A 27,288-nucleotide genomic window follows, 5' to 3' on the forward strand; every position below is an offset into this window, starting at 1 on the left:
TGTCTAGATTTCTTCAATCCTAAAACTCTACGTGAAGAAATTATTTTTTTTTAATGTGTTTATAAAATTGTCTTCCAGTTTTAGATGTTTTAAGTGGAAACAAAGAAAGGGAATGCTATTCATGCTTCATCTAGCCATGGGGGATCAGGCACAACAGAGAAAACCTCAGAGAAGGGCACAGAAATTCACGGAGCGAGAGTCAGACACGGCTGAACATTTGTTCCCTCTAGATTTCTCTCTCATTCCTTAGAAGATCTTGCATTTTTTAAAGTACATAGTAACCTTAATAAAGAAAACCATGAAAGTCCTGATATCCCAAAGACTTCAGCAGACTTTATATAAGTTTTGTGGAGTTTCTCTACCTTATAAATAATCAGGTAGGTCTTATAAACATTAATATTGCATAAACATTGAAAGCTCTTGGAGTCTGTAGTGGATTGTTTAACCAGCCTCCCCAGCTTTCAAGGAACCACTTCCTGTCTTCTGGGAACCGATCCCTATCCCCACATAGCCCCTGGGGGAGCAGGCATATTTATACAATGGCCTCACCCCCTAGGCTCCTTCTCCTTGGTGGAACTCTGTTCATTTTCAGACTGATAAAGCCTCACAGGAACCATTGTGGAATTATTTTTGCTTCACGGCTCAGAATCTGCATGAGTGAATACAGGAAGAGGAACAGATCTGGGGCTGGGAATGGGAAAGCTGATGACTTTCAGAGTGTTTGCAGAACATTCACTCAGCGATGTCCAGCAGGCACTTGAACATACTGACCACACCTCCCAAAAGAATCTGCAGACACAGGTTGGGAGCAGCTATAGTTACCCAAGGAGAGCAGAAGAGGCCAAGAGCAGACCATTAACCAAAAAAAAGGAGGAAAAGCAACCAAAAGATATTGCAAAAGATGGTCAAGGCAATGAGCCAGGTCTGTACACTGTCTTTTCTCTCTGAAGAGACAACCTCTGGCTCACACACATATCCTCTATCTGTTGAACAAATCACTGGTCTTCAGTATTTTTTGTCTAAGATGTCAAATTTCTAGGATATGTAGTGTTCCTGTTTGTGTAGTCATCTGTTCACATGCACCATTAATTCCTAACTAGATGAGAGGAAAGATCTGGCCTTGTGGTGTCTGCCATGTTTAACATCCCTTCCATTCTGTTCCCATTGACAAAGGTACACATCAGAACCTTTGGAAGGGATACAAGTGACTGGACTGCAATATCAGAGCTTTGGTAACCTCTTCTAGGCTAAAGAAAACAATAAGACTTAGAATCCATTTTTTTGGTCTCTTGACTTCTTATTTTAATTGAAGAAAAAAAGGGGGGGCTATATAAATCCTTTTGTGGGGGCAATTGAGATTGTCCCAGATTCAGACCCACCTAGAGTTTTACATCCTGCCTCCAGGCTTTGGTGGACCATTTGAGTCCATTTCCTTCTTTAAGTCTACCAAATTCACACCAACAGAGAGACAGAGTTTGACTCCCTGCTTGGATAGAACCTCATATCTTCCTCCAATTTCTGTGGTGCCAGAGAGGGACCCAAAACAAAGAGAAATATTAGTTTTAGTTGAATGAACATTTTTGTGCTTCAGTTCATCAGTCATAGAAAATAAATTGACATGGTTTCAGTTTGAAATGGCTCCCTAGAGTTTATTTATGTATTTAAAACATAAGTTTAGTTTTGCAGTTGAGTAAAAAAAGAATACTTGGGTTCAATTCAAAATTCACAAAATATGCAGCTTTTGGCTCACAGTATGGCTCACATCCATAGCAATTTATTCTTAGCTGTCTTCTTCAGAGAGAAGTTGGGGAAACATCTTTCCCTTTACTAGAAAGGTCTATGAAAAATTAGATTACTTGTTATTCCCGTTCTATTTCCCTCTGGGTAAAGGTAAATATTCCTAAATTTAGCAAAGTCAAAGTAGATCTTCCTTTCCTTGTTATGTCCTTCCTGTTTTGTTCCTGATCTGGCACAACTCTTGTTAATTTTTAGGTAAAGCATTATTGTTTCTTTTTCTGCTTGAGCTTTGAGAACAGGTCCTAGGTAGTAATTCCTGAGCTTCATGTCTGCAACAGAAGACCCGTGATGAGGTTAATGAGGTGTTGGAAGATGGCAAATCAGCCCCAGTGTTATGCTTTCCAACTTTTTAATTAGGAGTTCTGATGAATGGCTTTTTACAAAATATTCTTTCACTAAATGATACCTCACTCAGCAAGAAGAGGTGAGAAAGTACATGGTGAGAGAAAGCGGGGCACTCAGTCTCTGTCTGCCTTCTCCCAAGATTGTCCAGCTGACATCCATGTCTGGTAGCTGCCTGTAGCAGCCATAAATAATATCCCAGTGGCTTCCAGAACTGCTAGCATAGCATGAATTACCGCAGAAACATGAGACAGTAGAAATCTCCTCTTACTACTATTTTTCATCAGCTTGGATCCAGAAGTTTCTTACAACTTTACTGTATGTTTATTAGATGAAGACCAAATTTGGGCTCTTGAGGGACTATTTCCTGCTACTCTAGTCATGGAAACAGAAATTTTCAAAGGTTATCATTGTTAGACAACCTAGAAGACTTAAACTGTGAGAACACAAATTTTGCTAAGTGTAGGGATTGGCTGTCTTACCTCAGAGGAAGGACTCTGAATGTTCCTCTCATTGTGTTATGATAGATGTATGTTCTAATATTTCCCAGGACTTGGTGGACATTATCACATTTCTTTTTTCCCAAGTGAATAAAGTTTTTTTCCAGGAAAGGCGTCAAGGCTAGAGAGATCAAACAGTATGATTATGTGTGGATGGATGTGGTGAAGGGAAAAGGAAAGAAAACCTTCTAGGAATAGAAATATAGACCATTATAATTTTACCAAACAAGGTTTTTGTTCTTTTTTTTTTTTTGGACAGTTTTAAGAAAAAGAGAAATCCATGGGAAATACAGGAGGTCGGACAGAGGAAGTTGTTGTGGTTACAAGAGCAGTGATAGTGATTATGACCATTTCTCCTTTCATCCCCCATTTTTTAATTTAAGTTTATTTGCAAGGATTCTAGTTTCTAAGAATCTGGTGTTTTGTCTGAAACTAGTAACTGCTCATTGTACATAGTATCAAAGTGTACAAGAATATATGAAGAATTCCACCACTTTTTTTGTATTCTCCTTTGTGTCTTAGAGAGGAGAAAGAAGGCCATATTGGGTTATGGGGAAAGTGGCCCCTTGGCCCTGGACTAGAGCCTACCAACAGAACCAGCTTCTATTTGTGTGTTCATTCTGTGGTGTCATGGTTTGTCTGGGTATGGAAGTGGCCTTTGATAAGTATTTCACATGATCTACTTTATCTGTCCTTTGCTTCATATCACCAAAGAATCTTCCATGCATTAGGAGAAGACTTCAATATGGGACAAAAAGTACCAAGTAGAAAGTAACCTTCTCTCTCTGTGTGATCTACTTTTACTTGCAGGCTATGTCTGAAACTTTACCCAGCCTCAGCAATTCAACTAATTCCTCATCCATTTAGAATAATTGGTAGTAGGGCCAGTCTTAACAAAAAGGGCAGATGACAATGATGATAATGATTACCTGCAAATTTGCGGGGATAGATTCTGAATTTTAACCTTCATAGATATAACTTTGGGACTAGGAGCTGAAGAGACTTTCTTTGATTTATTCTTAAGTAGCTGTATTTATTATATACAGTAAGGATAAAACTCATTAAAATCAGTTGTATCTTTCAGTAGTGAAAAGTTTCTCTTTCGATCTTGTTAGTTTTATTAGATTTCTCTTGATAAACATTGTAAAAGTAGAAGTTCACTCTAGATTTATAAATTGCTATCCCATAAAAACTACAATTATAAGGTTTTATTCTGTATTGCTGCATCTGCCTTCCATGTGGACTGAAAACACGGGGTGGCTGGAAGATTTGCAAGCATTCGTTCACTCCTAAAGTATAGCAAACCCTCACCTTTACCAATGCCCTGCCATAGCTTGCCAAAAGGTCTAAGAATCTCACCAGTGGAGTGACTCCTTTGGCTTTAAATCCTTCATCGAAGCTGTTGAAATTTAACAGTGTATGTATATGTGTGGGTGTATGTGTAATATAATCAGCATTTCTCAAAACAGAGTCCATAGATCTATTGTTAAGTGTCAGAGAGGTCTACCAAATGTCTCTGTATGTGTTTCTGTTTCAGAGAAATCTTGAGAAAGAACTGTAAACGTATGGGGGATCATGTGGTTTATCCCCCTGTGACCGAGTCTGGCCAGAGTCCTTCAGTTCCTAGCTTCCCATGGGACTTCATGCTAACCCTGGGAAGACCGGAGGCATCCTGTCGTGGAATAGATAGAAGGGGAAAACACGATTTGAGAACTGAGCCCTCCACATCTCACACTGGCAGAGGCAGTCCACACACAACGCAACTGTCATGGTCAGGTTCATGTGTCATCTTGGCCAAATGGTGGTTGGTAGCTGTTTGTCTGTTTGGGCAAGTGCTGGCCTGTCGGTTGTGATGACGACATTTCCTAGAATTAAATCATGATCATGTTAGCTACATCCACAGCTGATTCCATTTGTAATCAGCCAAGGGGAGTGTCTTCTGCAATGAGGGATGCTTAATCTAATCACTGGAAGCCTTTTAAGGAGGATTCAGAAGAGACAGGCTCTCTTCCTGCTTCCACCAGTGAGCCTCTCCTGTGGAGTTCATCCAGACCCTCCATTGGAATCGTCGGCTTCACAGCCTGCCCTGCAAATTTTGGAATCTGCATTCCCACGGTTACATGAGATACTTTTATAAATTTTATATTTGTGAATGTTTCCTGTTGATTCTGTTTCTCTAGAGAACTCTAACTAATACAGCACCTGTGCTTGCTGTTTGGTGCCATTTTTATGGCAGGCAAAGTGAGGCAGTATGTGTACATCATAGTCCCCCAAGTTCATTAGAATCTTTTCCTTGGGAGGTTTTTTCTGTATTTTCTTTTGGAGTACCTCATTAAATTGATTGGCCTTTCAAAATAATGGAACAGAGGTTAAAATTGGTAAAGCATCAAAAAGGACAGATGACTACAATGATAATGAACCTATGAAGCCCTTTCTATGTGCCAGGCACCAGGCTAAGTGCTTTCCTTGGATTGTTGTGTTTAATTCTCTTGACATCCCTATTAGTTGGTATTCTTACTATTTCCATTTTACAGGGGAGGAGATGGAAACTTAAAGGGGTTAAGTCACCTGTCCAAATCATACAGTGGGATTTCAACCCAGGTGATCTGACTCCAGAGCCGTACTTGTAAGCTTCTGTGCCAGCTTCCCTCAGTGAAACAGAAAACACATAGCCATGTCTTTCTGCTGTTAAACACAATTTCAATGATTTAATCTCAATAATCTGTCACACCGATGTCAGTATTTTGAATTTTATTGGTATTATAATTTTGTTTTACATTTATTTTTGAATAAATTATATATCTATTTATAGAGTTGTTTTGGTTTAATAGTTGCTTGAGAACTAGAGGTTTATATTTGTGCATATTTAAACAGCATTATAATAAAAATGGCTTAGTCAACACTGGCAGTCTATCAGTATTAAGTCATTAACACCCTCAACATGTTCAAGTTATTTACTTTAAATCCAATCCCTTAACAACCTAAGAGACTGGGCAAATTTTGATGGACCAGGAGTGAAGAGGTAAGAGGAAGGCTCAAGACACAAGGTGCAATTCAGAAATGGCTCTGTAGCTACCCACAAGTTATCAGCAGAAGAGGTGGCAGTTACTTCTCTCTACTTTAAAGACAAGAGTCTGTTATCACCTGCATTGAAATTTCTGCTGCCGGTGAAAATGCCATTTTATAGGCAATAGCTAATTTCTCTAGATCTTCTTAAGATATCCTCTGTGGGTTTTCTGTCTTCGCAAGTGTGTCCAGGTGAGGATTTAGTTTTATTTATACTGCGTGGAAGTCACTATGTTTCCTGTACCTTAGGATACGTCTTTCATCAAAACTGGAAAATTCTCAGTAATAATCTCTTCAAATATCATGTCTCCCACATTTCTACTCTCCTTTCCTACTCTAACTTCTCCTCTCACTCTACTTTCCAAGTTTCTTACCTTCTTGTTTATCTCACTGTGTTACTTTCTTGTTTTCTTGAGATCTGGTCCCATTTACTAGTACTCTCTTCATGTGTGTTCAGTATAATATTTAACCCATACATTAGGGTTTTTTTTACTGGTGGGGAAAAGTGTATATCATTATTTACTTTTTATACCTTTTTTATTGTAAAATATTGCATATATACAAAGCAAAGAAAGAGCAAAGCAATAATTTTCAAAGCACTCTTCAACAAGTAATTACAGAACAGATCCCAGAGTTTGTCATGGGCTACTATATCTTCATCTCATATTTTACCTTCTAGCTGCTCCAAAACACAGGAGGCTAGAAGAAATATTAATATAGTGATTCAGGAGTCATACTCGTTTGTTAAATCCTATTTTCTCTGTTATCCCCCCTCCTTCTCCTTTGACCCTTCTTCCAGTCTATAGGGATCTTTGGGTAATGCCCGTTCTGACTTTTTCATGTTGAGAAGGGGTGTCCACGCTAAAGATAGGTGGATGTAATCAATCGATCATCCTCTGGGGATTTATCTGAATGTAGGAACTGTCTGGAAATTACAGGTTTCAGGAAAGCAAACCTAGCGCATGAAGCCTTTATAGTTTCAGTTCCGGCCCTAGATATATTTATTTATTTATTTCATCATTTACTTTAAAAAAGAACTTTATTAAGATATAGTTTATGTATAATAACACATACCCATTTAAATTGTACAATTCAATGAGTTTTGACGTAGATTTCACCTATGAAACCAGCACCACAATCAAAGTACGGAACACCTCCATCATCTCTAAAAGCTTATTTGTGCCCCTTTGGGAAGTTTTCAGCAATTGTTTCTTCAACTGTATTTTCTTTCTCTTCTTCCTCTGGAGTTCCAATTATAAGCATATGGAACATTTGGATATTGTTCCTCAGGTCTCTAAGGCTCTCTTCATTTTTTTCATTGTTTATTCTCTCTGTTCTTTGGATTAGGTGCTTCTATTACTCTATCTTCAAATTTTACTGATTTATACTTCTGCTGTCTCCAATATGTTGTTGATTCCTTCTGGAGAATTTTTAAAATTGCAGTTTTTGTACATTTCAGCTCTAGAATTTACCTTTGCATTTTTGTTTTTTCAATTTCTTTGTTGAGAGTTCCTAACTGTTCATTCGATAATACCAAATTTTACTTAATTCTTTGAAGAAAAATATACATGAGCTTCTTTAAACCCTTTAACTGCTAAATCCAACATCTGGAACTTCTCAGAGAGTTTCTACTGACTGTTTTTTTTTCCCTGAGTATAGATCCCACCTTATTGTTTCTTTGCATGTCTAGTAATTTCTGGTTGAAAATTGGGCCTTATAGAAAATGCATTGTGGAAAATCTGGATTCTGTTGTATTCCTCTGAGGATTAATGTGTTTTTGTTTTAGTAGGCAATTAACTCTGGTTACAAACCATCACCTTTGGGGTGTGCAGCCCCTGATATCTCTGTTCTTATGGCTTCCCACTGCTGCCATTATAGCCTGGCTTTTTGGGTATCTCCTCTGTTCCTGTGTAACATGGTAATTAGCTGAGGATTTGGGTAGAAATGGGGTCACTTTTTTGTGGTTTTCTTGCTTCTAGGATTTCCCCTGTTCCTAATTTCCAGCTGTTTTGGGCTCTGTCTTCTGACCTTTCAAGCCTGTAAAATTCAACTTTCTGCCGCCTAGATTATACTTGGTAAGGGAATTAATTCAGTTAAAAAAAAATACAAAAACAAAAAACAGCTAATTCACAAATAGGGCTCTGTATACCTCTATGATTCAACAGTAGATTTCTCGCTAGTTTCTGACTGTTTTCTCATCAGGCTCCTTAGGGCCTCCAAATACATGCGCAGTTTAGCTCTTGGCCAAGGATTTGGACAGAATTTATACTCCTTCTGTGTTTTTTCTGCTGCCAATATTTTTCCTTTAGATTTCTAGCTTCTTTTTCAGCCTTGAACTCTGATCTCTGGTACTTTCAGCTGGTAAGACTGTGGTTTTCCATTGCTATTTTTCACAGGCAGAGCTGTGGAGGTTGGGCATCACCCGCAGGCCAGGAAGACATAAATTCACAATTCTTACCTCTTCCTGTTGCAGCTTTTTTTTGAGATTAAACTCTCCATTGGCTTCTGTCTGCTTTTGGACTTTCTCCAGGGTCTGTAAATAGTTAAAAGAACTTCCAGTTTTTATCATTGTTATCTGTGGGAGAGTTTCATGACCACTTCATTCCTCTGCCATTTCTGGAAGTAGTCCATCCGCTGCTTTTTTTAACTTTTTATTTCTGGAGACTTTCAAACTTATAGGAGTATTACAAAAAATACAAATCCCATGCAAAAAACTCCAGAATGCCCCACCCCTCTCTTGATACACAGATCCACCAATCTTAACATTTTGCCATGTTTGCTGTATCATTCTATCCATTGATCTAAGAATTCATCTATTTATGTATATGTTTGTCTGTCTACCTGTCTACCTATCAGTCCGCTTGAGTGTAGGTGATTAATATCATTGAACTCCTTGAATACTTAATACTGCCAGGTGCATTTCCTTGTACCAAGGATATTCACTTATGTGCTTACATGAAAGTTATCAAATTCAAGAAATTTAACATTGATATAAAGCTTATGGTCTGTATTCCAATTTTTTCATGTGTCCTAGTAATGTTCTCTTGAGCATTTTCTCCTCCATTCTTAGATCCCATCCAGGATCATGTGTTATATTTAAATGTCATTGTCTCTTACTTGCTTTTCCTTAGTTTTTAATTTTTGGACCATATAACAGCATAAATTTTCCCATATTAACCACTCCCAAGCATACCATTCAGTGGATTAATCACATTCACAATGTAGCAGAACTTTTACCATCTCTTCAAACAGAAACCCCACACCTATTATGCATTAACTCTCTATTGCCTCTGCCCCCTGTCCCCTGCCCCTAGCAACCTGTATTCTCACTTATGTCTGTATGAGCTTGCAGATCCTCTGATGTTTCTTTGTAGTTGCCATGGGGCTTGAATTTAACATCCTTAATCTATAACAATCTCCTTTGCATGACACAAATTAAGTGATAGTATGTGCATACCACTATATTCCTATACTGCGCTGTCCCCCACCTTCATGTAGTTCTTGTCCAAATCACATGTTTAAATATTATGAGTCCCAAAATGATCTCTCATTACATTTTATGTATTTGCCTTTTAGATCCTGTAGGAAGTGAAAAGTGGAACTGCAAACCAAAAATACAATAGTACTGGCACTTATATTTACCCATGTTGTTACCCTTACTGGTGATCTTTATTTCTTCATACAGATTTGATCTATATTGTCTATTGTCATGAAGACCTCTCTTATAGCATCTCTTGTAGGGTTGATCTAGTGTTGACTAACTCCCTCAACCTTCGTTTATCTGGGAATGTCTTAAAATTGCTCTCATTTTTGAAGCACAGTTTTGCCAGACATAGAATTCTTGATTGACAATTTTTTTGCTTTCAGCACTATATATATGTCATCTCACTGCCTGTTTGCCTCCATGGTTCCCAAGAAGAAGTTGGCGCTTGCTCTTATTGAGGCTCTCTTGTATGTGAGATGATGCTTCTCTAGTGGCTTTCAGAATTGTCTCTTTATCTTTGGCTTTGACTGTTTTATTATAATATGCCACAGTGTCGGTCTATTTATAGGTTTATCCTGTTTGGAGTTATTGAATGTCCTGGATGTGGATATTCATGTCTTTCATTAAATTTGGGAAGTTTTCAGCCATTATTTACTTGAATATTCTCTTGACCCCTTTCTCTTTTTCTTCTCCTTCTGAAACTCCCATATACTGGTATGCTTGATGGTATCCCACAGATTCCTCAGGCTCTGTTTCTTCATTTTTCTTTTTGCTCTTCAGAAGATTTCAGTTGTCTTATCTTCAAGTTCACTGATTCTTTCTTCTGACAGTTCCAGTGTGGTGTTGAACCCCTGTAAGGAATTTTTCATTTCCATTACTGTGATCCTCATCTCTCTTTGGTTCCTTTTCATAATGTCTGTCTTTTTGTTGATATTCTCTCTGTGTTCAACTCCCATTTTCCTGATATTCTTTAGTTTTTTGTCCAAGTTTTTGTTTGGCTCTTTGAGCATATTTAAGACCATTTTTAAAAAGTCTTTGACTGATGAGGAGGCCCTGACCTTGGAAATACCAGTCTTCTCCTTTAACTGGGTCATAGTTTCCTGTTTCTTTATATGCTTTACAATCTTTTATTGATACCTGGATATTTTGAAATTTTAGTGCATTATTGCTGGAATTTACTCTCTGAGGTATCTATTCCTTAAGTTTATATCAAGCTAATATGACAGAGCATTCCTTGAATGCCAGAAATGAATAAATAAAAAAGAGGAAAAAAAATAAGATAACATTCCTGGTCTTTGCAGATTGACTTGTGTGAGTGTTCTCCTTCAGGGCTTATTCCTATAATGAGTTCATGGACTAGTTTAAGGCGAAAGTGCAGGGACCTCCCTGATCTTTTCAGTACACATCTTATTTTGGGCATGTATATGTGCCCTAGGAATTTCCCTGTTGACATGGACATAAAAGTTCCCTCTTCCCTAGGAAGTTTCCTTGTGGTCCTGGACACTGAACTGTATGTCCTGTGCAGCCAGCAATCTTTTGCCCCAGGCAGTCACAATTTGACTGCCCTCCCACAGTATTCTGTAGAAGAGCTCTGTGAGGATGTTTTACATGCTTTTGCCCCAGGCAGTCACAATTTGACTGCCCTCCCACAGTATTCTGTAGGAGAGCTCTGTGAGGATGTTTTACATGCAGGGCAAGTTCTGCGATGGCAAGCTTGCAATGAATGTCCTGGTTAAGTCTCCCAGGCCACCACCAGAGAGATTGAGCTTGTTCCCTTTGGAATTGGGACAAGGGACCCACACTGGCAGTGCAGGTCAAATCTGCATGGAGCCAGTGAGGGGTTGGAGAGGGGTCTGCCCAAGTGCCACAGGATCCTACCACTTCTAAATAGTCTCTTTCTTGCTTTGACACTTTCCCTGTTACTGTAGTCCTTTGACTGTTTTTCTGGAGCTTTAAGAAAGATATTCCTGCCAGTCCTTTTTGGTTATTCAAAACTTTTTGGGGATTGAAGTCCTGAAACTTTCTTACTCCACTATCTCTTGATGGGGCCACATCCATTAAGTTTTTAATTTCAATATCTCTATTTTTTATTGAAATTTTATTGGTTTCTTTCAAAATTGTTTGCCTAGTATCTTTTATAGTCCTTTTATTTCTCACAATATAAGTCACCTTTTAGAAAGAAGAGTTGTTTCTTGTTTACCCAGTTTGCAGTCTTTCTAGTATAGAATTAGTAGAATCAACACAGAAAGACAGAACTGGAAAAGCAGGAGGGAATAGAGATGGGGTCCCTCATGAACACTGAGGGCAGGGAGAGTCTGGATTCAGAGGAAAGAGTGTGGTTGGAGTTGTGGGTGAAATGCGAGAAAATTATGGAAGAAAAGTGATTTTAAGAAGTCTTTGAGCCTTTCAACTTTTTTGCATTGTCTTCCACTGAATGACTGCCTCAGGCCAAGTCATGATTTATTCAAATGACAATTCAGTAAAACTGGATTTGGACCCATAGACAAATAAATGTATGAATATATTTAGAAAACTGTGTGTCATTTTTGCATTAACCATTGCCTTTAAAAAAAAATTCTTTAGTAAATGTTCTCATCAAGTATGATTAACATGTGTTCTGTGAGTAATGGTTTCCAAAAATTTCACCCTGCGTTCACATGTGAGACACAGTTCCATGGGTTTATCAGATATTGACAATCATGGTTGCCTCAAAAAATTGTTACATTAATGTTCAGGCCCAGACTGACATCGTGCAGAACATGGGCCGGTGCTGCTCCAAGAATGAAAAAACCAAGCACAGTAGACATAGATTTATTGGAACTTATAAATGGGTGAGGTTTTTGGGTGGTGGCTGATGGGGAGGTTTAGTGCTCCACAAGAGACAGAGGTGCAGGGGAGGGTAATAGGTGATTTTAGAAGAAACACATTCTATATAGTATGAGGATATTGGGTCTCTAGTATAATCATGAAATTATAGTTGTTTTACTAAGTTGTTTTACTAAGATTAGTGCTTAATACTAAAATATAATCAGTACCACTTTTGCATCTGTGGTTGCATTCTTTCCCCTCCAGGGAGACTGATTACTTTCTTGACCTTTGTCTTTGACTAAAGCAGGTTTGTTTCAGGCCATTTAGGAGGGATCCTAGGCCCTGGACTGCCACAATTCACCCCCTCCACAACATGCTACATTGACCATAGGACTGGCATTGCATCCACACAGCACCATCACTATATAAAAGACAACAGAACAGTAATGGTTGAGCACATAGGGCAGATAATCCTGTTAAGAAATGCTACCAAGGCTGAGTAAGATAATTAAACCAAGTAGTAAGGGGGTTAGTAGATACTTGATCAATACTGTGTATGTGCTCTTGTGTATGACTTAAAGCTTGTGAAATATTTATTATCTGAGTGATCAGGAATATATGCAACGTTGTATGTTTAGAAGGGCACAGGTTCCACCTTATGCCACAGTTAAAATGGCTAAAGCTTTTCTATTTGTAAGATGACTTTCTGTAATTGGGTGGTTTTATCATTTAACATGATATTGCTAATTTAGATTCATTAAGCTTGTGAACTGCACGGTTAGCTAAAGCTGTTATATTCTTTTTGATAATCATTGCAGCTCCTTCCAGAGCAAGAATAGCTTAAATATAAAACCACCATGGGGTCCGCTTCACTCGATATCTAGATTTTACTATTTCCCTATCATTGGGAGTCTAGTAAAGAATCATATAATGTGGCAAGGACATATGCCTGCCCCCATGTACAGTGTCCTGTCCAACTGTAAGGTAAATAGGGCCATCCATTTGCCCACAGGTTTGTGGCCACCCCATGGGGGAGGCATATACTGTGTGTCTGTTGGATGTACTCTGCCATTAGAAAAGGTGATCATTTTGTAGTTTAAAGATAAAATTACACACTTCCGAGGGTAACCACCCCATATCTCCGTTCCCATTAAGGCATTCTATGCAGACAGGGGCAGTATGGACTAAGGTTGCTGCTACTTCTGTCAGCCGTCCTATTCCGTCATGAAGGGCATACCCTAGTACTGGTCAGGGCTTATTTACCTGTTCCCTCATAAGGGAAAAGTTATAAGCCCGAGTCTCATTATAAGATGGTAATTGGATTTCAGTCTTAAAAGAGGAAGTCTCACTCCAGATTTGTTGGTGTGTCGAATTCTGCCATGTCAGCAGGACATTCTGTGTAGTCTAGTTTGCAGGATCTATGGTCCAGGGAAGGCCAGTAGCACCCGAAGATGGCAAATCCATGCAAAGCCAACAAGGGGTTTGACTGAGATCATAAGTTACCAATGAAGCCTACTTTAGAAAGGTGTTTACTAGAGTGCTATGGGCAAAAAGAAAGATGGTTATGGAGAATAAAAAGGGGTAAATGTTGTTGACTTAATAATATACATGCAGAAGTTCCATTGGTAGATAATAAGGTACCAGGCAGAGGGACATTGTGGAGAAGTTTTAAATACCAGATAGTTTCCCCTTTTAAATCTTGAGAATTCTCCACCATCACATCAATCGTTGCTCTAGGCATTAGAAGGGTCCTCATAGTTATATATGAGGTTCCCATGGGAATAGGAGGCCCTGAACTGGTGATAAACATTTTAACAAGCATTTTTTGTATAAATTATGGCTATATTAGAATATTTTGGGTGACTCCTATTCCCCGTAGACTTCACATTCCCAAACAGCGTGGCTATATAGGTCTGAGGCATAGATGACAATAAATTATTATTCCTCCCTTTAGTCTATAACTGGCTCTTTAATTTGTGTCCTTGGCTCTTACACCATTAGCATTTCAATAGGCGCTGGGGCTGCAGCTCTAGGTATAGAGTTAGACAGGTTAGGACTTGACAAAACCTTTTAGTCCATTGTTGTAGGGATTTCTTAACATCTTTCAACTGTTCCTTTAAGAGACCATTCATTATTTCTGTAAGACCTGCATCTGTAGGGTTATAAAGTAGATGAAAAGTCCACATTACATCATAGTGCATAGCCCATGCTTGGGTCATTTGTCTGGTGAAAGGGGTTACCTCGTCACTGTCTACTTGTGTGTAAGTATCTGTAGAGGGCACTTACCTATTCTAGGCAATGTTTGGTGGCTCGCTGAATAGCTTTCCCCACTGGAAAAGCTAACAGAAGTCCCATGGCAGTATCTACTGTGGTGAATGCATACCTTGTCCCCTTCCACTCTTGGTCTGGTGCCTTTTTATCTTCCAGTGGCCAATGTAGTCCACTTGCCATTGAGTCATTGGGCCCTGAGATTGGATCACTGGACCCTGTGATTGGCCGATGTGTACTGTCTGATAGGGCAGTCAGTATGGTTGTCACAGGGAGCATCACAGTCCTGTGTGATGCCCATAAGTTGTTAGCATGTGATGGGTAGCTGGAAATGCTGGGCTAAATGCCATAAGGTTTGAAACCCTAGGTGTCTGTTCTTTTGATGAATCCACTCAGCTGCTTCTAGGTTTCAGTAGTGTACCTCCAGACTTGTGTAAGGATATCTGCCTCAACATTCTCAGGTTACATGTTAAGAGTGTGGGTGGGGACAGGATAGATGGTTATCTTTTATCACTGGCAGGCATCTCAGATGTCTTGCTACAGCTCTCATCCTCATATAGGGTGATCTATTCCTGTCCACTGTTCTTGTTTCCAGGTTACCATCCAGATCGTGAATAGCCTGGCAGTTGGTACAGATAGCACATCTACTAGTTCATCCACTGTTACCATCCATACAGCTCTTAATTCAGCCCATTGACTGCTTTGCATAGCACCAGTCTCCCATGATATAGTTTTAGTACTGGAATGTACTGCCATGGTTATCAATATGGGAGGCTCCATCAGAGTACCAAGCAGACTTGGGAATTGTTCCTGTAACCTCTATAAAGTATTTCAACAGCTATCCCAGGTGCAGCAATTTTAGCTTTTGAATCTTCTACATGTGACACTGCTCCTAAACGGCATGCATCTCAACACTAAAAGAGCTGGTACTGAAAACACTGCATTGCAGTAAGTAAACTTTCCACTTTGTTAAGGTACTTAATTGTGCCCTGCCAGAATGTGGCTTATTGGCTGGTACCATAATCCACTCCTGTATAGGGAGATGATTCTCAAGGTGGTAGGACATTTCTGCTCAGCCATTCCACTTGCAATAGAGCATTATGTGCAACACACAGTTGCTTTTCTAAGGGCTATGTCTTAATTCTTCCTCTTTCCATAATTGTGAGCAGAACCCTAGGTGTACTCATTTAGAATGTTGCCTCTGCCACAAACCCACCCAAAACCAGTGTCAGTGCTAGTCACATCCAACTCACAAGGTAAATCAGGATCTGCCCCACTCAGTGCTTGCGCCAGTGCTGTTGCACTTTTTGCTTCTTCAAAAGCAGCCTGCTAGGATCATCCCAGTCCCAAGTATGTCCTTTTCTAATTAGCATATACAATGATTTGAATATTTGCACTAAATGGGGAATGAAAGGTCTCCAATATCCTAGTAGTCCTAGAAAGGCCATTAATTGCTTTGGTAGGGACAGTGTAGGAAAATATTATCCCTTATCAATTATTGCAGAGGAACAGTTTTTGTCTTACCCAACTGTACCACAGCCAATAATTTGACAGAGAAGCTAGGTCTTATGGCTTTTTGCAATTGATTGCCCATCCCTCACTCTCAAGATGGGAAATTAACATTTCTGATACTTTTTTAAAAATATTTTTATTATAAACAATGAACAAACATACAAATATTCTTGACATGGTTACAATCACTGGCTCACAATATCATCACATAGTTGTGTATTCACCATCATGATCATTTTGTTTTGTTTTAATACAGTTTTATTGAAATACGCTCCATACCATACAGACCATCTGAAGTATACAATCACTGGCTCACAGTACATGATCATTTTTTTGAACATTTGCATCTCTCCAGCAAAAGAAAGAAAAAGGAAAAAACTCATACATGCCTTACCCCTTACTACTCCTTTTCATTAACCACTTGTATTTCAATCTACTCAATTTATTTTAACCTTTGTTCCCCCTATTATTTGCTTATTTCTTGTCCATATTTTTTATTCATCTGTCCATACCATAGATGGAAAGAGCATCAGACACAAGGTCTTCACAATCACACAGTCATATTGTGAAGACTATATCACTGTACAGTCATCTTCAAGAAAGATGGCTACTGGAGCACAGTTCTACTGTTTCAGGTACTTCCCTCTAGCCTCTCTAATACACCATAAACTAAAAAGGGGATATGTATATCATGCAGAATAATAACCTCCAGGATAACCTCTTGACTGTTTGAAATCTCTCAGCCACTGACACTTTATTTTGTCTCATTTCTCTCTTCCCCCTCTTGGTCAAGAAGGTTTTCTCAATTCCTTGATGCTGAGTCCCAGCTCATCCTAGGATTTCTGTCCCACACTGCCAGGAAGGTTTACATCCTTGGGAGTCACGTCCCACATAGAGAGGGGGAGGGCAGTAAGTTTGCTTGTTGTGTTGGCTGAGAGAGCGAGGCCACATCTGAGGAACAAAAGAGTTCTCTAGGGGTGACTCTAGGGCCTAATTTTAAGTAGATTTAGCCTATCTTTTGCAAGGATAAGTTTCATAGGGACAAACCCCAACAATGAGGGCTCAGCCTATTGATTTGGTTGTCCCCACTGCTTGCGAGTATATCATGAATTTTCCAAATGGAGAATTTGAATTTTTTCCCCCTTTCTCCCTATTCCCCCAAGGAGACTTTGCAAATACTTCTTTATTCACTGTTCAAATTACTCTGGGACTTATTGGGGCATCATACTAACCTGGACAAAACTATAAAATCTCTCAGATGCCCTATTCAAGGTTCCATATATTTATGGTGTTAATTAAACTGTCCATATAAGTTAAATTAGTAAATTCACTAGTCAAAATATAAATTTTGTACCAAATAAACGTTCTTGCTTTAGTCTCACATAAAAGTTGAAGTTTAAAATGTGAATGACCATCTGTTTTCAATACCCTGCAATATTGCTATTCCTTTGTTCTTCCTCATGCAAAAAAATTATTTTAATTTGTACATTTAGTCTGACACTTCTTTTAATTCTGAAAGAGAATCACTGATTAGCATAATATCATTATTATAATGGAATAAAGTAATTTCTTTGGGTTTCTCCCAGTTGGCCAGTCTTTTCGCCACTAGGCCATGGCCAATGTAGGCTTATATAAATAGCCTTGTGGGAGCATGGTGAAAGTCCTTTGCTGTCCTTTCCAGGTGAAGGTGAAAGCGGGTTGACCTGCTTTATCTAGGGGAATACTAAAGAAAGCATTAGCTAAACCTAAAACAAAATGTTAGTGATATAAATTGGAGCTAGTTTCTTATTGTAAAGAAGCAATATTTAGAACCACTTCATACAAAGATGGTGTTACTTTATTTAATTTGGAGTAATCCACTGCCGTGCACCAAGTTCCATCAGGTTTCTGTACTGGCCACACAGAGTTATTAAAGGGGTTATTGTTTGGTTAATGGTCCCACTCTTTTTGGTTCCTTAAGGGTTGCAGAAACCCCTTTCTGTTCCCCTAGGAGCTTATACTGTTCAGTGACTACAGTCCCCCGAGCTTGCAGTACTTTTACAGGGAACCATTTTGCCTGCCTATTTAAGACCACTTTCACTATTCTACACCAGAGGTGGAATTCTCCTATGGTAGTTTGTAATGTGGAACTTAAGAGATCAATTCCTAATATATACATATAAAAACATACAGTATATTCACACTTGGGGGGCCAATCTCCCAATTTGTAAGATTAAATTATGCCATTTGACTCTGATTGTCTTTCCCCCAATAGCTGTCTGTGGCCAGCCTGGATCCATTAAATCAGGCTACATTTCCATAAATTAAATTACATTTGGCTCCAGTATCTACTAGTGGCAACACTCTCTGTTTGTTAGTAGGGGACTAGCAAATAGCTAATTTTACATGTGGCCTCTAATCCCCGGGACTCCCAGTTGTTGCTTGTACCAAGAATTATTGACCCCTCCTCTGTGGGAGGGTACAGGGAGCTTGCCAAGTCACCTCTGGGGATGTGGAGGGTTCTCGTTGTTTTTAAAGGGGGGCTTTAGTTGGGTTATCTTCCCCTTTTCAAGTGTTCAGGGATTTATTTTGGTAAACCTTTTGTCTCTGGGTAATTTGCTCTATACTTTAACTAAAACAGCATTTGTTTGTTTATCTATGGTTTCTAGTTCTGTTCCTATGGCAATTAGTCAGCCCATATTTGCTTAAGTGAGACCCAATTAGGGCCTTCATGTTCTCAGAGAGTTTTTCCCGAGGGCCTCACTACTTTTTTCAGAGTTGCTTGGATTCTCCAAGATCTGCCATGGCCTGAGCAGCTCTCAAAATGGGCTGTTCCACCAGAGGGCATGAGGGGTCCATAAAATGGACATGAGGGTTCCGTGAAAGTGATTAGGAGTGGTGTGCAGGATGGTGTCTTTCATCCCACTGTAAAAGTTTCATTTTGGGGGCCTGCAAAATTCTCAGAATATATTGCATATTTCATCCCAAGACCTGGCAAAATCTTGCAGTTCTCCCATAAATTGTCAGTGGGGAGTGGTGTGTGGAATATCTCCTTCACTGGGCCAGGCAGTTTTTTTTTTTTTAATTTTTTTTTTACATGGGCAGGCACTGGGAATCAAACCAGGGTCCTCTGGCATGGCAAGTGAGCATTCTTGCCTGCTGAGCCACCGTGGCCCCCCTGGGCCAGGCAGTTTTGTACGCAGCCTTTAGCCAGGCTAACAAAGATATTGTTTCCACTTGATTTAGGGCAGCAAACAGGTGCTGGTGTAGGGATGGGTGCATCTTGATAGATGCTAGCTTACTCATTTCCATCCCAGTTAATATTATGCCCTCAGCTCCTCTGTCCCATAATTGTAAAAGCCAATCAGGTGATGACTCCTTGGCTTTCTGCCTATAATACTGCCTGAGGTCAACTAATTCTGTAGCAGTATAATCTGCTCTGGAGGTTGTAAATTCTGAGGGTCTACCCTGCAGGTTGTTCCTGTGTTGTTTTACTTTTTGCTGTAGCTCTGTGTGTTTTTGCTGGGGGGGGGGGCTCCTCTCTTCCATTTCCCATACTTTTTCCTTTTCCTCCTTTTCATCATTAGATGAAGGATTGATGGGATCTCAAACTTTTGGGTCCCACCCTGGAGTAGCTAGAATTCTTTGGACTTTGACCTAGGATAATTTCTGACCATGGGCATGAGCATATCTACAGGCCAAAATTTCTAATTGATCATCCAGACAATATAAGCACTTGGTTAAGTCATTTTTCATGTCTGCTTGAGTAAGCTATGTATGATTTTCTAATTTTAATCCACCCTAGATGATGGGCTGTTGTTTTGGCCACATGTTCTACCTCTATGACCACATGTAAGGCTCCTAAAAGGAGCCCAGGCTATGGCCATCACTATTTGGTGTTCTCTTTTATTTTTGCTAAGATTTAGTTGTCTTGCTATCTGTTAACAGTTAGCAACCCCACTAGAGTTTTCAGGACATCCCCATATTCTCACAGTGGTCCCTATCCATTCAGAGAAGCAGCCACCTCTCCCCACATGGATGATGCAAGCCAATCTGGGATTTTCCCTGCTGAGTCTGTTCCCCAGACCCATGCCTATTGCTGCTGGCCATGTCTCAGTCTCCTGGCTGGCTTGCCAATTGTTTGGGCCCAGACTAAGTTTGTGCAGAGCACGGGCTGGTGCTGCTGTAAGACTGAAAAACATTCTCTGTAAGAGACTGGGGTGTAGGGCAAGGTAATATGTGATTTTAGAACAAAGACATTCCAAATAGCGTGAGGACATTGGGTCTCTAGTATAATCGTTAAAGGTTCCTAACACCTGATGTTTTACTAAGATTAGTGTTTAAGATACAATCAATACTATTTTTACTTCTGTAGTTATGTTCTTCCATCTCCAGGGAGATTGTTCACTTCCTTGACTTTTGTATTGGTTAAAGCAGGTTTGTTACAGGCCCTTTAGGAGGGGGATTGGGCCCTGGGCTGCCACAATCAAACACAACACTAGATCTTCAAATGACGTCATTAGAAATATATCAGTAACATTGGTTCTGTAAAAGCTGCAAGTCAATATAAGATAATATATTAAGTAATAAGAAAAGATATAGGATAAACTAAGTGGAAGAGAAAGGAAAACTCTTCCTTATAGTAGTATGGCAACTCATAAGTGTAGAAAGAATGACAGAGCCTAAAAAAATCATTTAAAAATCATCATCATAACAAGATTTAGACAGGAATCATCAATAGACACTACAACTTTCAGTTGAAAGTTTGATGAGGACCAGAATATTTATATCATTTCAAAATTACCTCCCCATAACGACAGTGGATAAATTTGGCAGATGTCAACTTCAGTGGATTGAGTTGTGATCCCAAAAAGTTAGTGTCCACCTGGAGATTCAGAATGTGGCCTTTATTTGGAATAAGGGTATTTGCAAATGGAATGAAGATAAGGATGTTGAAATGAAATCATTCTGGATGAGGGTCGGCCCTAAATCCAATAATGAATGTTCTTATAAGAGACAGAAAAGGAGAAGACATGATACAGAGAAAAGAAGGCCATGTGAGGACAGTAGAGAGTATAGTTATGAAAACTCAAGCCAGGGAGCAACAAGGGTTGCTGGCAGCCATCAGAAGTTCGCAGGATACGTAGAGTGGATTCTCCCTCAAAGCCTCCAGAAGGAACCAACCCTGCTGACACCTTAATTTTGGACTTCAGGCCTTCAGACCTGTAAGAGAATAAGTTTTTGTTGTTTAAGCTGCCAAGTTTGTGGTAATTTGTCATGGTGATCTTGGGTAGGTAATACACCACCCTACCAAGTGGTCCAACTTGACATCACCAGTCAGGGACAAACTGACATCATGGATTTCCTGATATCATGAACTATCATGGGACCAACATTTGTATACTGTTTTGCCAAAAACTACAACATGATTCTAATCATGAGAAAATAATGAGACAAAATGAAATTGAGGGATATCCTACAAAAATCAGAACACAACAAAAAATTGTCCTTTATTCTTCAAAAGTGTCAGTGTCATGAAATATGATGAAAGGTTGAAACAAGAATAGAATGCAACTAAAAAGGAACATTCAAAGATAAAAAGATCTTAGAAATTAAAAATATTATAGAAAATAATTGAAAAAAAGTTGGAAGATGAAGTCACTCAGAAAATAGAGCAAAAAGAAAAATAGAAGGAAAATAGGAGGAAAAAAATGATAAAAACATGAAAGGATTGAATCAGGGTATTAAACTGACCCTAATAGGAGATTCAGGGGGAAGAAAAAGAACTGAGTAAGTGGAGGGGGGAAATTGGTCAAAGAACTGTTCTAAGAAAATTCTCAAGAAGCAATAGATATGCATTTCTAGATCAAAAGGGCTTACCTACTACTAACCCCATAGAATGCATAAAAAGATCTGCATTGAAGCACATTATTATTGCATTTCAAACGCTGGAGGCAAAGGAAATACTAAAAGTTCCAGTGAGGAAAAGAAGAGATCAATTCATTTGACCAGGTATCAGAATGGTAGCACACTTCACATCAATATTGCAAAGCTCAGAGGACAAGAGAGTAATGCCTTTATTTCTGAGGGAGAATAATTTCCAGCCAAAATTCCATATGCCACAAGACTTTATTCTAACTAAGTGTGAGGTTAGAATAAAGATGTTTTCAGGTACAACGGGCTTTTAGAAAGTAACTTCCCATTTACTCTTTATAAGGAGACTAATGAAATACATATTTTTAAAAGGAGGAGAGTGTGAATCAAGAAAGAGGGTTGCATGGGATCTTGGAACAGCAGATCTAAAACAGGAAAAAATACAAGAAATACTAGTAGCATAATAGAGGGACACCACACAAGGGCTGTTCCACAGGAAGCCAAGCAAATCCTCACAGACTGGAGGAAGGGATTAGTGGGTGCTAAGCGGAATATCTGAAAGAAAAAATGGAAGTGACAGGTGATATGGTCGGCTGTATTCAGAGGCTTTTTAGAATTTCACCAGATCGTTTGGGACTGAATAGTGATAAGTAACTTGAAAATGGAGAAAAGAAAAACAGAAACTTATATAAGTAACAGGTGAAACTCTAAAAAGCCTCTTAATACAATTGATTTTTACCAAGGTTACCAGATACCCTCAGAGAAAGAACAGTCTCTTCGACAAATGGTGCTGGGACAACTGGATATTCATATGCAAAAGAATGAAGCTGGACCCCTACCTCATACCATATAAAAAATTAACTCAAAATGGATCAGTGGACTGGTACCACATCCCAGCTCTGGGGCAACATCCCCATGCCTCCTAGCCAGGGTTTCAACAGACCTCACCAAAATGCCATCTCAAATGTGCCAAGCCATGGAAACACTGATGTTTATACATTTAAAAAATTTGTTGGGGATAAAGGCTACTTAACAAAGGAGGACCTGAGAGTACTCATAGAAAAGGAGTTCCCTGGATTTTTGGAAAATCAAAAAGGCCCTCTGGCTGTGGACAAATAATGAAGGATTCTGGACCAGTGGTGAGATGGCAAAGTGGGCTTCCAGAGCTGCTTTTTGCTAATTGCTGGGCTCATTATTGCATGCAATGACTATTTTGTAGAACACATGAAGCAGAAGGGAACGAAGTAGGCAGAATTGAGGAATTAATTCCCCCACCCTCATAGCAGTTATCCCAAGAGTTGCTTAAGGAATCTGCGCCACAGCTTCCTTTTGCATAAGGATTTCAAAACAGATTGGGTCCTTAGAAATTGTACAAATAGAATCCAACTCCCATTGGACAAGCAGTGGAAGAAAAGTCAATTAAATGACAGATAAGCTTTTTTATTTGGATAAGCTTTTAATTTTTATGTATTTGCATCCTCTTGCCCTCAATAAACCTCTTTATTTATTTATTTTTAATAATTCTTTTTTATTTTTTTAAACATAGCAACTTACAAACATGAATATTCTTGTCATATGATCATTCCATTCTGGTTAAATTGGTATTTAGCCAATAACTCACAATATCATCACACAGTTGTATATTCATCACCGTGATCATTTCTTAGAACATTTGCAACAATTTAGAAAAAGAAAAAAAAAAACCCTCATACATACCATACCCCTTATCCCTCCCTCCCATTGATTGCTAGTATTTCCATCTATCCACTATATTTTAGCCTTTGTTTCCCCTATTTTTTTCTATACCTCTTATCACTCACTGCCTTTCATTGATCACTAGCATTTCTATCTACTAAATTTATTTTAACATTTGTTCCCATTATTTATTTATTTTTAATCCATATGTTCTACTCATCTGTCAATAAGGTAGATAAAAGGAGTATCAGACACAAGGTTTGCACAATCACACAGTCACATTGTGAAAGCTATATCATTATATGACCATCTTCAAGAAACGTGGCTACTGGAACACAGCTCTACATTTTCAGGCAGTTCCCTCCAGCCTCTCCATTATACCTTAACTAAACAGGTGATGTCTACTTAATGCATAAGAATAACCTCCGGGATATAACTCTGCTTGGAATCTCAGCCATTGACACTTAATTTTATCTCATTTCGCTCTTCCCCCTTTAGGTCTAGAAGGTTTTCTCAGTCCCTTAATGCTGAGTCCCAGCTCATTCTAGGATTTCTGTCCCATGTTGCTGGGAAGGTTTACACCTCCTGGGAGTCATGTCCCACTTAGAGAGGGGGAGGGCAGTGAGTTTGCTTGTCCTGTTGGCTGAGAGAGGCCACATCTGAGAAACAAAAGAGGTTCTCTGGGGGTGATTCTTAGGCCTGTTTTTAAGTAGGCTTAATCTGTCCTTCATGGGGATAAGTTTCACATGAACAAACCCCAAGATTGAGGGCTCAGCTTATTGCTTTGGTTGTCCCCACTGCTTGTGAGGAATTCTCCACATGGGGAAGTTAAATTTTCCTCCCTTCTCACCATTCCCCCTAGGGGACTTTGCAAATATTTTTTATTCACTGTTCAGAATCACTCTGAGATTTATTGGGGTATCACTCTGGACAAACCTACAAACTCTTATGCCCTACTCAAGGTTCCATGTACTTATGGTGTTCAATTAAACTGTCTACATAAGTTATATTAGGAAATGCGTTAAATTATTTATACCTTTTGTACGAATTAAACATTTTTTGCTTTAGTCTCACAAAGTTAAAGTTTTAAAATATGAATTACCATCTATTTTCAACACCCTGCAATACTGACATTCCTTTGTTCTTCCTCATGCAAAAGCATTTTTAAATTTCTACATTTAGTTACTATCATGGTATAATCTAGGAATGCCTAGAGTGTATAATCTCATTCTTTATCATCTCTTTCCTTCTAATTTCATTTGTGCCCCCAGCCCTCCTCCCTCTATCGTTTTCACATTCAGCTTCATTCAGTGTACTACCATTATTGTATTACAGTTATGTAGTCTTGTGCTATCCATTTTTGAATTTTTATGGTCAGTTCTGTTGCACAATCTGTATCCCTTCAGCTCCAATTACCCAATATCTACCCTATTTCTATCTCCTGATGGTCTCTGTTCTTAGTGGAAATTCTCCAAGTTCATTCACTAATGTTAGTTCATATCAGTGAGACCATATAGTATTTGTCCTTTTGTTTCTGGCTAATCCCACTCAGCATAATGTCCTCAAGGTCCATTCCTGTGGTTAGTACTTCCTAACTTTATTCTGTTTTACAGCTGCATAATATTCCATTGTATGTATATACCACAGCTTGTTTAGCCACTCCTCTGTTGATAGACATTTGGGCTGTTTCCATCTCTTGGCAGTTGTAAATAATTCTGCTATAAACACTGGTGTGCAAATGTCCATTTGTGCCCTTGCCCTCATGTCCTCTGAGTAGATACCTAGCAATGGTATTGCTGGATCATATGGCAATTCTATATTTAGCTTCTTGAGGAACCGCCAAACTGTCTTCCACAGTGGTTGTACCATTTTACATTCCCACCAATGGTGGATAAGTGTGCCTCTTTCTCCATATCCTCTCCAGCACTTGTTGTTTTCTGTTTTATTGATGATGGCCATTTTGGTGAATGTGAAATGATATCTCATTGTGGTTTTGATTTGCATTTCCCTAATAGCCAGGAAAGTTGAGCATCTTTTCATGTGCCTTTTGGCCATTTGTATTTCCTCTTCTGAGAAGTGTCTGTTCATTCATTTGCCCATTTTGTAATTGGGTTGTTTGTCTTTTTGTTGTTAAGTCGAACAATCTTTTTATATATTCTGAATACTAGTATTTTATCTGATATATCATTTCCAAAATATTGTCTCCCATTGCGTAGGCTGTCTTTTTACTTTCTTGACAAAGTTCTTTGATGCACCGAAGTGTTTCATTTTGAAGAGTTGCCATTTCTTTATTTCTTTCTTCAATGCTTATACTTTGGGTGTAAGATTTAGGAAACCACCTCCTATTATAAGATTCATAAGATTTTCCGCTGCATTTTCTTCTAAAAGTTTTGTGGTCTTAGATCTAATGTTTAGGTCTTTGATCCATTTTGAGTTAATTTTTGTATAGGGTGTGAGATTGGAAAGAGATTTCATTCTTTTGCATATGGATATCCAGTTCTCTAGGCACCATTTATTGAAGAGACTGTTCTGTCCTGGGTGAGTTGGCTTGACTGCCTTATCAAAGATCACTTGTCTGTAGATGAGAGGAGCTACATCTAAACAATCTATTCAATTCCATTGATCAGTATATCTGTCTTTATGCTAGTACCATGCTGTTTTGACCACTGTAGCTTTGTAATACGCTTTAAAATCAGGTAATGTGAGACCTCTGACTTCATTTTTCTTTCTCAGGATATTTTTAGCTATTTGGGGCACCCTGCCCTTCCAGATAAATTTGGTTATTGGTTTTTCTATTTCTGAAAAATAAGTTTTGGGGATTTTAATTGGTATTGCATTGAATCTGTAAATCCCTTTAGGTAGAATTGACATCTTAACTATATTTAGTCTTCCAATCCATGAACACGTATGCCTTTCCAGTTATTTAGGTCTTCTGTGATTTCTTTTAACAATTTCTTGTAGTTTTCTTTGTATAGGTCTTTTGTGTCCTTAGTAAAATTTATTCCTAAATATTTTGTTCTTTTGATTGCAATTACAAATGGAATTTTTTCTTGATTTCCCTCTCAGATTGTTCATTACTAGTGTATAGAAACACTACAGATTTTTGAGTGTTGATCTTGTAACCTGCCACTTTGCTGTACTCATTTATTAGCTCTAGTAGTTTTGCTGTAGATTTTTTGGGGTTTTCAACATATAATATCATATCATCTGCAAACAGTGAGAGTTTTACTTCTTCCTTTCCAATTTTGATGCCTTGTATTTCTTTTTCATGTCTAATTGCTCTGGCTAGAACTTCCAACACAATGTTGAATAGCAGTTGTGATAATGGACATCCTTGTCTTGTTCCTGTCCTTAGGGAAAAAGTTTTCAGTTTTTCCCCATTGAGAATGATGTTAGCTGTGGGTTTTTCATATATTCCCTTTATCATGTTGAGGAAGTTCCCTTTTATTCCTATCCTTTGAAGTGTTTTCAACAAAAAAAAAAAAGAATGTTGAATTTTGTCATATTCCTTTTCTGCATCAATCAAGATGATCATGTGGTTTTTCTGCTTTGATTTGTTGATATGGTGTGTTACATTAATTTATTTTCTTATGTTGAACCATCCTTGCATACCTGGGATGACTCCTACTCGTCATGGTGTATAATTCTTTTTATATGGTTCTGGATTCAATTGGCAAGAGTTTTATCGAGGATTTTTCATCTATATTCATTAGAGAGATTGGTCTGTAGTTTTCTTTTCTTGTAATACCTTTGTCTGGCTTTGGTGTGAGGGCAATGTTGGCTTCATAGAACGAGTTAGGTAGGCTTCCCTCCCCTTCAGTTTTTTTGAAGAGTTTGAGCAGAATTGGTACTAATTCTTTCTTGAATGTTTGGTAGAATTCACATGTGAAGCCATCTGGCCCTAGACTTTTCTTTTTGGGGAGCTTCTTAATGACTGATTCAATTTCTTTACTTGCGATTGGT

General features: G+C 38.7%; 2 long non-coding RNA genes across 4 annotated transcripts in view; one reads left to right on the forward strand and one right to left on the reverse strand.

Annotated features, from left to right (window-relative positions):
* Positions 1 to 27,288, forward strand: part of LOC143663919 (uncharacterized) — a 458,967-nt gene that overhangs the window by 285,283 nt on the left and 146,396 nt on the right. The gene's annotated exons all lie outside the window — the stretch shown is intronic.
* Positions 1,751 to 14,504, reverse strand: LOC143664486 (uncharacterized). Its single transcript, XR_013166440.1, has 3 exons — positions 14,284 to 14,504; positions 2,622 to 2,760; positions 1,751 to 2,066 (listed from the first exon to the last, which is right to left on the reverse strand). It is a non-coding gene; the product is annotated as an uncharacterized LOC143664486 (long non-coding RNA).

The sequence above is a fragment of the Tamandua tetradactyla genome, chromosome 20 (genome assembly GCF_023851605.1).
Source record: "Tamandua tetradactyla isolate mTamTet1 chromosome 20, mTamTet1.pri, whole genome shotgun sequence".
Taxonomy (NCBI): Eukaryota; Metazoa; Chordata; class Mammalia; order Pilosa; family Myrmecophagidae; genus Tamandua; species Tamandua tetradactyla.